Source organism: Eufriesea mexicana, unplaced genomic scaffold (genome assembly GCF_001483705.2).
Source record: "Eufriesea mexicana isolate 0111107269 unplaced genomic scaffold, ASM148370v2 scaffold6553, whole genome shotgun sequence".
Taxonomy (NCBI): domain Eukaryota; kingdom Metazoa; phylum Arthropoda; class Insecta; order Hymenoptera; family Apidae; genus Eufriesea; species Eufriesea mexicana.
In genome coordinates, this window is record NW_016914425.1 from 16,698 (window position 1) to 29,981 (window position 13,284).

Below are 13,284 nucleotides of genomic sequence, written 5' to 3' on the forward strand. Positions count from 1 at the left end.
ATGCAACAGGAGAATTTTATATTGAGTAATAATTTAAGGGATAATCTCTATTCATCGCAAATTTAATTTTGTATTGGGACGAAAAAATGATAAATATCGTACGTAATTGATTTAACCCCTTATGTTATTATACGATGAATCTATCTTGGCACAGTTCTTACCGTGTTTCAACATACATAAAATTTGTCCAAATCCTAGAAATGCCTACAATTTGATTGCGAATGGAACGAATGTGTATTAATTAAATTAAATATTTTCTCAATGTACGATTCCTCGCAATTAAGGTAAGTACCAAGTGATTGAATGGCCCCAAAAATTCGTAATGCTTTGGGTCTCTCGAAACCTAAATCCTCCTGAAATAATTTGTTGCAGTTTAAATAAGCGAATAGTTTATGCATCCAAATTTTACTGGAGTCGAAATAACTTTGCGACTGATTTTGCGTAATTATAATCAATGAGAATAACATCATACTTATGCAAGGAGCGTGGAACTTCTATGTGTACAGATTGCTTGACAAAAGTCTGCATAAATTGCTATAATGGCTGTTTTTCTAGCGAGTATATTTATACTAAAATTAAAGAAACAAATTTCACCTCGGTTCCTAATTCACCTAAGTTAATAACAATTAATAAATGTATTATTATAATTAATCCCTTGCGCTAGACTCTAGTTTGCCACAAATTTGTCATGTCAAATTACACAAAACAAACCACCCACGTCATATAAATAAAATTATAGTTAACACGTTTTGACACAAAAATTTATTTAAACTCTAAATCTTTTGTAATCTTATTCCAAGCGAAATAGATGGACACTGACTAGTGCAAATAAAATACTTCTCCAATGCGTAAAATTCTACGATTAAATCATAGAGCAAGGTATTAATAATAACAGATAAGTATCTACCTCAGCACTAGAAGACCAAAGTCCATATCCACCCCTTGATCTTTCAGTTTAGAAATAATAATTCTGAAATTATTGCAACGCTGAATAATATGCAAATAATTCCAAACACTCCATGTTTGGACCTGTTGTATAAATATGAAAAGTTTAAAGAACTACTCGATGTTGGGAAGAAGGTGAGGGAGAAGAAGACGTCCACACGGTTGTAGTAAGTTGCTGAATGTTGAACGAAGAGCAGTCAGCCAGAGGCTGCGTGAATTGGCCACGACTGCATGTCTTAAGGTGATTGGAAGTTATGACTCCTAAACCGTGCTTCTGGCCGTCGGAAAGACTTCACACAGGTCAGATACCGCCTCGTAAAATGTTATGAGAATTAATGTCACCCTCCGCTGTCCGTCGACCCGGTGTCTTCGCCGACGGTGTCCACCCTCGTCGTTCGAGCGTTTCCTCTGCGACGCTCGGCGACGTCACCTTGGCGCAAACGTCCCTTTTGGTACAGCCAATTTCGTCGTTGCGGTGACCACAACTTTTGTGGCTAATGGAAAAGTCGATACCCGATTGCTCGACACCGTGGCATTAAGCCATCTCCGCCCCTATCGCTGCTCGGGATCCTTTTAGGCGCCCTTCGGCCGCCTGTTCCGGATTTTACGATTGCTCATCTTCCGTCGAGGGCGAGACAGTTTCTTTCTATTTACCATTCTTCTGGCTTCTCTTAAGTCCTCGTTCCACGTCCTCCAACCCCATTCGATTCGTGTTAACTAGGCGAGAATCGCGACGTATGTGTCACGCACTCGTCTGTCGGAATTTGCTTGAGATATAGCGAAGAGTTTGAAGTGCGTAGAAAAATTTTAGAAATTTTATTTTCCAAAATAGTATAAATTATGCGACTGTGGCGAAAAACGCAAAGTTTCGTCTAATTTTTCCTCTGTACGAAAGATATATAGTATTTTACATTGGATCTTTGTGAATATGAAAATTTTAGAAGCTATCAGAAAATTGTAACGTGATATGTCAATATATATCACTAGATAAGATAAGGAAACTGAGAAAATAAAAATTCTATGAATATCTAAGTATAAGAACTTTTCCTCACTAGATGTACGGAAGGTAAGAAATTATTTATCAATCTAATCTGATTATCTGTATAGAGCAGAAAATGTACTGGAGGAAGAAAATCAATACTGTGAGAATTAGGAAAATAAATAGTATATTAATTTTAATTAATTATAACATTAAATTCTAATAATCCTGCGTATGATTTCAATTACGAGATCCTGTTGTACAAACCGTAATCAGTACCTATTGAAAACCATAATTAGCTTATTCTTGATTTTATCTAAATTATTCTCTACTGTTTACTCTTATTTCTATTTCTATTATCATATTACAGATGCAATCGAATAATCTGACATCTAATAATATAGTATTGCCGAAATTTTATGCACGACAGATTATCAAAATTTTACTGTAAATAGAAAATTCGTAATAATTGATTTAATTTCAGTGTCAACAAGGTTGTATTTCATAGAATATTTCACCTTTTCATGTCTTTTTGTGTATACGTTGAAGGTTAATTAAATTAAATGTGAATTAAGTTGTGATATGGCAATTAAATACAATCGAATATCAAAGATAAGTATAAATCACAGAATTTATTAAGCAAGAATTACAAACCTTAAATATTAACAAAAGCAAGCGAGAAGTAAACGAGAAGTTAAGCATGAGTAAGAAGCATGTTAGTTTTAACGACTTAATCATACAGTTTTCAAAGCTAAATGCAATAAGGAAATCGCAATTATTAAAATGAAATTGAAATGAAGTGGAATAAGAAATGGGACAAGTGAAGTCAGAAAAAGTTAAACTGTATTTAGTGAACTGTTTAATTGTGTGATCCTAATTAACAAGTTACTCGAAATTCTGTAACAAAATTTTATTTTCTAAAACTGAATTGTAGTAGTAAATTTACATAAATTTTGTTAAATGACATATATCGTGTGATACAAGAAGAAAATATAAAAATTGAGAATCTTTATTATGAAAAGCATGTCACGAAATTGTGAAATTTGTAGGATATGTAATTATTCATAAATAGTAGTAGGGAATATTAATTATTTGGTCAAATTATGTAACAATCCAGTTTGAGAAATAGATTATAACAGTTAATAATTATTTAAAAGGAATTTTCAAACAAAGGAAAACTTACATACCACATTAAACACAAATATGGAAAACAGAAATGCAAAATATTCTTGATCAAGATTTAATGTGATATTTTACAATATTTTTCTGGAATAGAATAAACAACTCTTTTATTGATGAAGAAAATTTTTACTCACAAACAAGATAAAGTATATTTGACAAAGATACAGCACATCACTCTTAGACTTTCGCTGTTCAGTACTTATGACTATTCCTTATAATTAATTATTAATTATCTACAATAACCAATTAAATCTTGACGACTCAGAAATTCAAGAAACCGGTGTTCTAATAATCAATCCTGTCGCAGAATGTTTACAAAAAATTATACTCTTAATAATTATGCTCATTCGTTACTTCATATTCCAATATTACTTTGAAACAGCTTCTACATCTTAATCAAAATGTCATTTTAAAATTACAATTAAGAAAATTCTAATTTTAACAATTGTCATCATAACCTCGCAACCTAATGATAGAAAAAAGCCAATTCTTCCTGCTTCCTAACTCGTCAGTTTTTGACACCTACCAATTTAAACAATTGAATATTCGTTCCCGTATCGAAGCACATGACTCTAATTACAGGAAACGTGACACCGATTATTTTTTCTTTTTTGTATCAAAGCATTCACTTAGCGTAACGTTGCAGTCATGCGTAGCACCCTTTTCGTTTCGCTTTATCGCATTTCCTTTTGATGGTATGGAAACGTCACTCTTCGACACCTATTAAAATTTAATAAATAAATCGTTTCAAATCACCACACGTCACAAATCACATCGTGCATGCATTTAACTATCCCAGATCCAAACATATTCATAATACAAACCCCATTAAAAGAACAATATCTTCTTTAAACACCTTTAAAGCCAATCGATCGATATCTCATCTGAATAAAGGAAGCATAATTCATTAAATTCGATTAATAATGACACCATTCTGCTCGGTCAGAGGAACAGGATACGATATCGGCACAAGACGGGAAATCTAATTTCCCGTTAACTCTAATCATTTAATGGGAGTTATATACGCCGTGAAAATTCTAGCAGGGATTAAAGCAATTAATGGAATTAAATAAAGAACACATCCCATTGATCTCGTATCTGCATAGAACAGCAGAACATTGAATTCTCGGTAATCTTTCTACGAAAATTACTCGTTCCGATGACACATTGTTTTCAAGTCCAACTCTAACACACGCTATGTAACAAATGCTCACGTGGAAAATCGTGCTTCTGACTAACACATTGACTACCATGCGCTTTGTATACGGTGCGCTCAATCTGCAATAAAATTTCCATTATTCTTAGGATAGGATGAATTATTAAACAATATGATGAATAAAAGAGAAAATAACATCATTTCGCAATGTTCTAAATTTACTTCTGTTGGTCAAATTTTTGAAAAACAGACAAGCATCGATCACTGGTGGCAGTGAACGTGTTAAGCCTCTATGGACCCGTGCAACTTTCGAGTTACATGCTAATGTATGGGTATTTTATTAAATACTGCATTCAACGTTATCGTCTTCATCACTCCAGTTCGCGATTTTTCTTTCGATATATTTATAATTATTTTTAAAATACCTCCCGTAGGTCCATTTTTAAAAATTCTAATTCTTTTTCATTTACCGGTTATTCGATCATGATAAGTTAGGTCCTTTATGGCCCCCTATGACCTTTTTCCACAAGATGGCGTGGAAAATTGTCTTGTCTACCTATTGCACATTATCTTGGCACAATAGTGCAAACGTTGTTAATTAAAACTTTCAATATGAATTTGTTATAATAAAATTGTCAAAATTACTGAATTTATTGGTTGATATTTCTTGATTTTATGTTACATACAATTCTTATAGTCAAGAAAAATATATATTCGGTTCATAGAGGGTTAAGCATCGACAGAAATGAAAAAATAAATGAAAAGGAAAAGAAGAGGAACCTTCCAGTGGCGTGATCTCTGATGATACGCGGAAACGAGAAGTAGTACGTCACAATTCGTGATCGTATAAAGATGCCACGCATCGACAATCGTTGGATGAGTGGCCCCTTCCGGTCGCCCACCACCAGTATATATTAACTAGCTGTGTCGCAGCCGTCAGTTTAGACGATGATTTAGTGGATGCATTGATTGGGTCGATCACAGGCCATATCATCTCGTTTAAAGCCTTCCATCATCGGTGCCACTATTTATAGACCATACACGATCACGACGATCGAATCAATTTTCGTCTCCGTTCTCTTCTTCATGCTCTACATGCGTACACGTACGCGGCTGTCTAAACAATATTGGGCCGATTGTAGGATTGCACGAAGGCCGTAGTCGTTTATTCCTCGTTCCTTCAATTCTTCATGTTCTATTCATAGCTAACAATCTATTTTCTCCGGGCGAGTCTCGAGCAATTCTTTCCAAATGAAATACGAATCGTAGGATGACTTAGGAATGCTTCAGTTGCTGCTTTTATGTTTCTACGACTTGCATTCCTCTGAACGAAGATGGTAACAGTTAATCGCTGTTTGTATGAAAATTACGTGAATTTCTGGAAAGGATCGTTTTTGGTTATATAATATTTTAACGAACATTGTGATATTTTTGGTAGTTGCAAGTATAGTCGTATTTCAAATTTAGTCGTCTGAAGGATATTTGTAGCTGCTTTATTGTCAATCAAATGCACTGTTCTCTAAAGACTGTTGATTTTACAACGTCTATGAGGACTTTGACTACTATGTGGTAGATGACTTGAGTGAATAAGTGAGGTATTATAACAATCATATTGATAAGTTTGGATCTTAGTTGTATTACTTTCTTTAGACCTATCAATTTTCATTTCTTTGACATTTCAATGGTATCCCCTCTCTACGTATTTTTCAACCTTGGGAAAATTGTGATAACTCTGAACAATATGAGGAACAATATCAATTGTAGAGATATAGTTGATGTTATATAATTCAACAGCTTCTATAGCTAACAGATGGACAATATGACACAATTTTTCGTTACATGTCCTCAGAAAATATATAAAATTTACAAAATGGCCAAATTACTAGCTTGGAGTTATAATTATGGATTTGGTTTAATTAGTGTGAATGCGAGTGTGTGAGGTCGAGTAACGACACGAATGTTGATACTCTGCGTGGCTGAAAAGAAATCATCTGAGAAACTTGTAGGACCGAATCCTCACCAGTCCTACCATTCTAACATCATGGCAGAAGTAAAGTAAAACGCTTCCCTTATTGGCATAACTGTTATCTTCCTATTAGTCCAGTCATAGAACACCATGTCTGTACCATTAGTGAATTATAAAAATATCACTTAGGTGACTTGTGGATTTGGTTCTATTAGTGTGAATGCGAGTGTGTAAGGTCGAGTGATGGCACGAATGTAGATATATATGTTTTGGAAGTGCTAGTGGAAGATCTAGAATGCGTGCAATTGCTATAGGTCAGAGCAAATATGTTGCGAGGAGGGTCAGTTTGTTATGAAAAGCGTGAAAGTGATCGTTGTAATCTTGTTGTGGCCTGTGTATATTATAATTTGTTATAAATATTTAATTGTTCAATAGAAAACTCACAGATGTACCACCTTTTTAGTTACAAGTCAATCTTGTTCGCTGGTACACGGGTCTTTCAGAAACAGGAGATAACTCGTGAAACAAGATAAATAAAACAATATTATAAATCCATGATATAGATGTATGTATCTAATACAGGTATGGAAATTACACATTTTGACAGGTAAATACTATTGTTTGCGAAAGAATAGTGTGATATGCAGAGCATAATATTTATAATTAATAATTCTTGCTCATTAGAAAGGCAATTAAAAGTAATTCTAAAATTATAATATTATCTTCACTATTGTTGTTGACATTTCTTTGTTTCAAAACCTTCATTCAATTTTGTTGCTGTTTCTACATGTCATCATGTTCTGACTTGCAACTTCTCGTCTCCAAGGAATTAAAATTTCCTTATGTCATTACTTAACATTTAAATTATAGGACCAGCAAACTAAATTTCCTCTCTTATGGAAAAACAATTTGTTTATGAAAATGCCAACATTTTTGATGTAACATGTCTATCTTAATTGTATGCATATACCTATATTACCTAAATCTAATCATATTACACATCATATTTGGGATTAATTTTGGCATTCAGTAAAAATACAGTAAATTTTTTTAGATATATGGAACTATATATAATATCGTGAAGATGTAACAAGCCTTTAATATATTTTCCTTAAATACACGTTCTTCGCAAATAAGTAAAATTCAGTCGACGTACAATATATTAATGAATTACAAATTTGCAAAAGAATTGACGTTCGAGTTACTTTACCAACCACTTGTCATTAATATAAAATTTAGATGAACACTAATGTTCATCAACAATTTTTCTCCGCGACGTCGTCAGCCATATGTAGCAGGTTTATGTAAAAATTTTGAGGCACCAAAAGAAAAGGACTGAAAGAATAATATTTAACAAAAAAGAAAGAAATAAAATTAAAAGAATGAAATCTAAATCGCAATAGATCGTATAAACCTATCAAGCCATGCAAGTCAATGACTTTTCCCAACAAAGCTGCAACGATCTCCAATAAAAAATCCTTTCAAATAAATTTTCCTCGTACACGCATCAATCGCAGAACAATTTACACTTTCCCTCGTACAAACACGTTGCACACCTCCGATTGGTTTCTCGCAAAATCGGTAGAGATTAACACAAACGTAATCGTGGAACGAACGTTTCCATCGCGACCGAACTCTCGGCTAAATTGGCATCAAATTCTTCCTTTGATTTGCAGTACGACACACGCGAAAATCCGCGGGTCGATCAAGGGGACAGAAACAACCATCACACGTATAACAGCAAATCAACTGCCAGGCCGCAGAGTTAAATCTCCTTGAGGGGGTAGCCGGATGAACGGGCCACTTTCACGGTAATTAATTAGTCCATCTCGCGAAACCGATGGTGAAACCCTTCGAATCGTCGGCGAGGAGAAAAAGTTCAAACGATGGTCGCAGCGGCGAAGGGTTGAAGGGTGGAGGGGAGAGGTAACGAAAGGGTAGCGGGCCAATTTAATTAGTAGAAAAACAAAGGAGCCAGACCTATCGGTATCGGCGACGCGACGTTTCCCATCGAACGCTCGTACGTGCAACGGTCGAGTATATAAATCGACCAGCCACCCTGCTTTTCTCCCGTTTCTCGTTTGCTCTGTCTTTATTACGCTTCTGCATTGCTTCAATATTTTTAAATTAACGTCGTGATGATTTTTTCCCGACGAAACAAAGCATTCTTCGCACTCGGTCCATATTTTAATCAATACGCCTGTCTGTCGAGCGTACACCCCCGTCCATTCACATTCCGTGAACTTTGATTCTCAATAAAAATTAATATTAGAATTTGGATGAATTCCATTCGTCGTTTGAACATTACAGCTTATTGTTCCATTCATCGTCCTATCTACTGTGCATCGATACGGGTGTCGGGCCGAAGAACTTCTGCAACCCCCTTCGAGGTACTTTGATTATTTATCATTGTAAGCTGCGTCGATAATGTGTAGGTAAAATTTCCTTCACGTCGAAGGTTGCGGATATTCCACTTTTCGCAAGCAATGATGCAGAGATGTGATGCATAAAGAAGGTTGAAAGTGCTATTTTTCCCCCCAAAAGAAAAAAGAAATATGGTCTTTTAGTATAGGAAGCGAAGTGTTATTGGAATAATTGACCCCTTGCCCTGAAAGGTTATTTGCTACAGGAAAATAGCAACTCGAAACATTCCTGTTGTAAAATTTGTTTTAATTTCTCGAATAAAATTGCAGCGTTTATTAAAATGCGTAGGGAATTAACCGTATACAATTGTATAGCAACGAAATATGTAAAGATTATTATTAATGAAAAGTATAAATACATTTATGCAGATATAAAAGAATGTGCGTGTCCTTATGGGTTACAATAATGTCCTCTGTACTGTGCCAGGTTTAAGACAGCCTTTCCAGAAAACAGAAAGTCCTTTTAAACCTAAATCCGAAGCACGACCTCTCGATGGTTGCCCAATAGCGAAAGTCCCCGAGATACAAAAATCACTATTGGTCTGTTGCAAAACTACGGTTTATTACAACAAAGTTTTGTAATGCGTTTTATAATAATATAAGAAGAAACCATGCATTATATTAAATTTAAATTTAACACTGATCTTTAATCTGTATTGAAAATTATAATTTTATTACAATTTTATTTATTAATGACTAAGAGTTGCCTTTCGAATGCAAAGTATTAATACGGATTTTAATATTTAATATCTAGTGGGATGTATGTTTCACATGATCAGTTATTTCAATTATGCTCATTATGTCAATGACGTGCATCCTCACAATCACGTTTGACAAGAATTTATGCTTAAGAATTTATACTTCTTTTAATATTACATAAGGCACTTACAATCCTTCTTAAAATATAAAAGTCACTTTATTATTAGGTAATAGAACTTTGAAATAATGAACCACCGAAATTGAAATGTAATCAATAACTTTTATTCTATTCTATTAATACATCTTATTTTGACAGACAAAAATTAATGTTTCGCGAAACTTTACTTTTTGCCTCTTTCAGTCTTTTTGATTTCCATTCTTTATATATAGAGGTATTTAAGTGTTTACGTTTTGTGATTTTATAGCCTATAAAATATTTTTGAACGTATAATACGTAGGTCATTACTTCAATATAATTCATTTAAATAGTCGACATTATTATTTCAAACCTGGTTCCGCAGAAATATCCTCCTTTAACCTTGATAGGTTATATACTAGAGCATTGGCTTCATCTCATAAATATTAATGTGCTTTTCAACGCTACATCAAACATAATGCTTCAAATATTCAAATTAATTTTGATGCTTATTAATTGTAGACTTGTTTGAAATTATAATTCACTTTCCATCCATATCTTGTTTTAGGGTAGCCAACTTTGACTACCCCATAAAAATCCACTTGATCTTTATAATTCTTTAAAAATCTCTAAATTCGGATTAAAGCATCAAGTGTTTCATCAATTATTCAACTTTGATGTTATTTATTATTTCTATATATACGAGTTAATTAAAGGCTGATAATATACATTTTTTATTACTTATTTCTTTCAACTTTGGTTCTAAAGGCTATTTTAATATTAGTCAGCATTATGTATTTATTTCTTCTTTTTTCATTTATCGATTGAAAGTTAAATTGTAAATATCTATATATATAAATACATAAATTTTGTCTATTTAAATATGTATTAGGTACCATCGATTACTATTATCTGTCATACATTTTTTGAATACAAAGATATTTATATTACACGATACTGATTAAGAACATTCAAATATTATTTAAATATTAAATTAATGAATAAGTTATAGTTGTAAATAAGAATTATACAAAGGTAATGTTTATGACTGGTTACTTCTTTTTAAAAGAAATACGTTTGAATTTTTATTATGAATTACAATTTACCCCAATACGGGAATAACTCACTCCATGATAAAGAAAATTATTTCTAAAGTATAATAAATTTAACAATTCACCAATAATATAAAAATAAGTACATTATTTCCCAGCTATTTCTTACGATCTTTAAAAATTACAATTTTGAACCCCCCTTCTACTAGATATGTGTATGAATTACATAAAATTTATAAGTGACTATATATTGGATAAATTCTTATTCTTATTCAATAGATATTGCATATAAATAATTTATACCTCAGAGAATTTTAAATATACATTAAAAATGTTAAATCGAGTTACAGTAGAAGCTGTTAGCAACCTGTATATGAGCTGAACGTATAACACACTTTAATTTTCAATTTCTCAAATTCTTATTTTTTGCGTAAAAGTAAATTAATTATTCTTTCTACCATAATTCTTCGATCTAGTTGTAAAGACCATAGATCACCAAGTATTTAGGGAATTGTGATGTCACAAATTACTTGAGATTAAAGAAACAATATTCTAAATAAAATATCCTTCCAGATGGTGTTCAGGTCCTGGTTGACCCCACTTCTTAACACTTTACCGACCGATAGCCTATTAATCGGCTTTTTGTCACCGACGCTTACCGACCTATATAGCCTACTAATCGGTTGTCATGGCGATGAACAGTCATTATCATTATATGAAGAGTAATTTGTTATTTAGTATTTAGGTACGTTGCTCAGTTGTATCAGTTGTGTTGCTTTGTAAGCTCCTCATTTCTATATGGGGGGCGCCAGGGAGGCTGAGCGGCCGGTCGGATGTGCTTATGCTGTTGAATCGCTAGTGGTCCGTAAAGTGTTAAGATTCTAAAACTTCAGCGCGGAAACACCTGTTCGATATTTAATTTTCTCGACTAAAATTTCTACTTTCCTTCCGTGGGATTACTCGATCCAGGAAACGAGAGTTTCATATTACGATGACAGCCCAATGTAACGACACGTGACGGATAAACACGTTCGTTACCCGCGCAGTGGTTAACCAGCGTAACGAGTGAAACAGATTTTGTCAACGATTACGTCACTTCTCCTCGGAATGGCTAAGTAGAGGCTGAGTTTTTTCGTGGCAGCGGCAGCCCAACAGACTGGAACATTCTTGGGAGGGTCGGAAGATCGTTTTACATCGGACTCGATATTCCGAGCTCGTCGGCTGGTTTTCCCGATGCGGAATTATCGAGGGGTGGCGCGGCGAGAATTAAGGCTTCTTGCGGCATAAAAAATCTGTGTAATCAATTATCGAACCTTTTACCCCATATTTCACGGCCAATGAGTCGCCGCCCCCTCTCCTTGAAGCCCTCCGCGTCGGCTGTGCGAGACTCTCGACCCACCCTCGACACTTTTTAGCCGCGGTGGCTGCTTCTCCTTCCAGGTTTCCAGCCCTCTCCCCAAGTTCGGCCTCTTCTTCTATCCGTTTCCTGCTTGCCGGTAGAGGAGAGACGCCGTAGACGAGCCTTTGTTTGGGATATCAAATATTTATTTTCTTAAATAACGCAGATGCCCGGCAGAAGGCCGGATCGCGAGCATTTCCCCCTTAATAAATTATCAGCGATTATTGGCCGCGTTTGCCTAGCTGGAACCGACCGCTTTTTTCTTCCTCCTCGTCCCGGTGCCACTCTTCGGGAACCGGGCAAGTCGGCTGGAATCGATTCGACCTTCCGCTTCCTTACGTTTGTTGACCGAGTATTTCTCAAGAACTTTTGATTTCTTCTTATCGCCGACCGAGGTGAAAGAAATTATTTGTTCCCGCAGGAGGAGTTGGCTGAAATAAGCGCGAAAATGGCACTTTTATGAGTATTTGTTTCATTTTCCGTGACAAAATAATGCCACTGAAGTCTATTTTCTGGGCAGATCTTGGGATAGCGTACGCAATTAATATCTCGATGACAATGGTATTAGTACGAGTTCTGAAACTAATATTGCAAATTGAAGTAATAAATTAATATAGTGGTTAAGCGCTATTTATAAGGTGATATTAATATACCATTGTTATACTGTATAGTATAATATAATATTGCATATTACATATACATATTACATTAAGATTAATATAAACAATAACTGATGTTTCATTCGAATTATGTTCGCTACATTTTGGCAAATATTGTCATGACTATAATTATTGGACTACGCACAATGCGAGTAGTACAAGCGGACTTTGCTTTGCATGAAATTGTCCTGTTAAGATTAATTAAACTATTGCCAACCTACGAATATTTAATTCTTTTGACACACTTATTACTAGTAAATTATTTTTCAGTATTTAGGTTAATATGAATTAAAATAATTTACGGTTCTGAGAAAGGAAAACGATTTTGATATAGATCATTTCAATCAACTTCTAGAATTTAGCATTTCAATAGTAATAATAATACTCGGAAACCGAATTCTATACCATTCGCAGCATACAAATAAATTATATATCGAGTGACCATAAATCACACGTGTCTGTTCAAAATGAAAGCCATAAATAAATAAAATAATGAAACCATGTATAATATTCCACTATTTTTACTTTTTAAATACTATTCCATCTAATCTGCATGTCGCAAAGAATCATCCATGTAATAATTTGTGTTAATGGAACTCAGGAGAACAGAATATAAGATAGTGCCACTTTACAGTCGACATACCTATTCACAGAATTCCAGCTTCATTTTATTCATAAAATTCTCTTA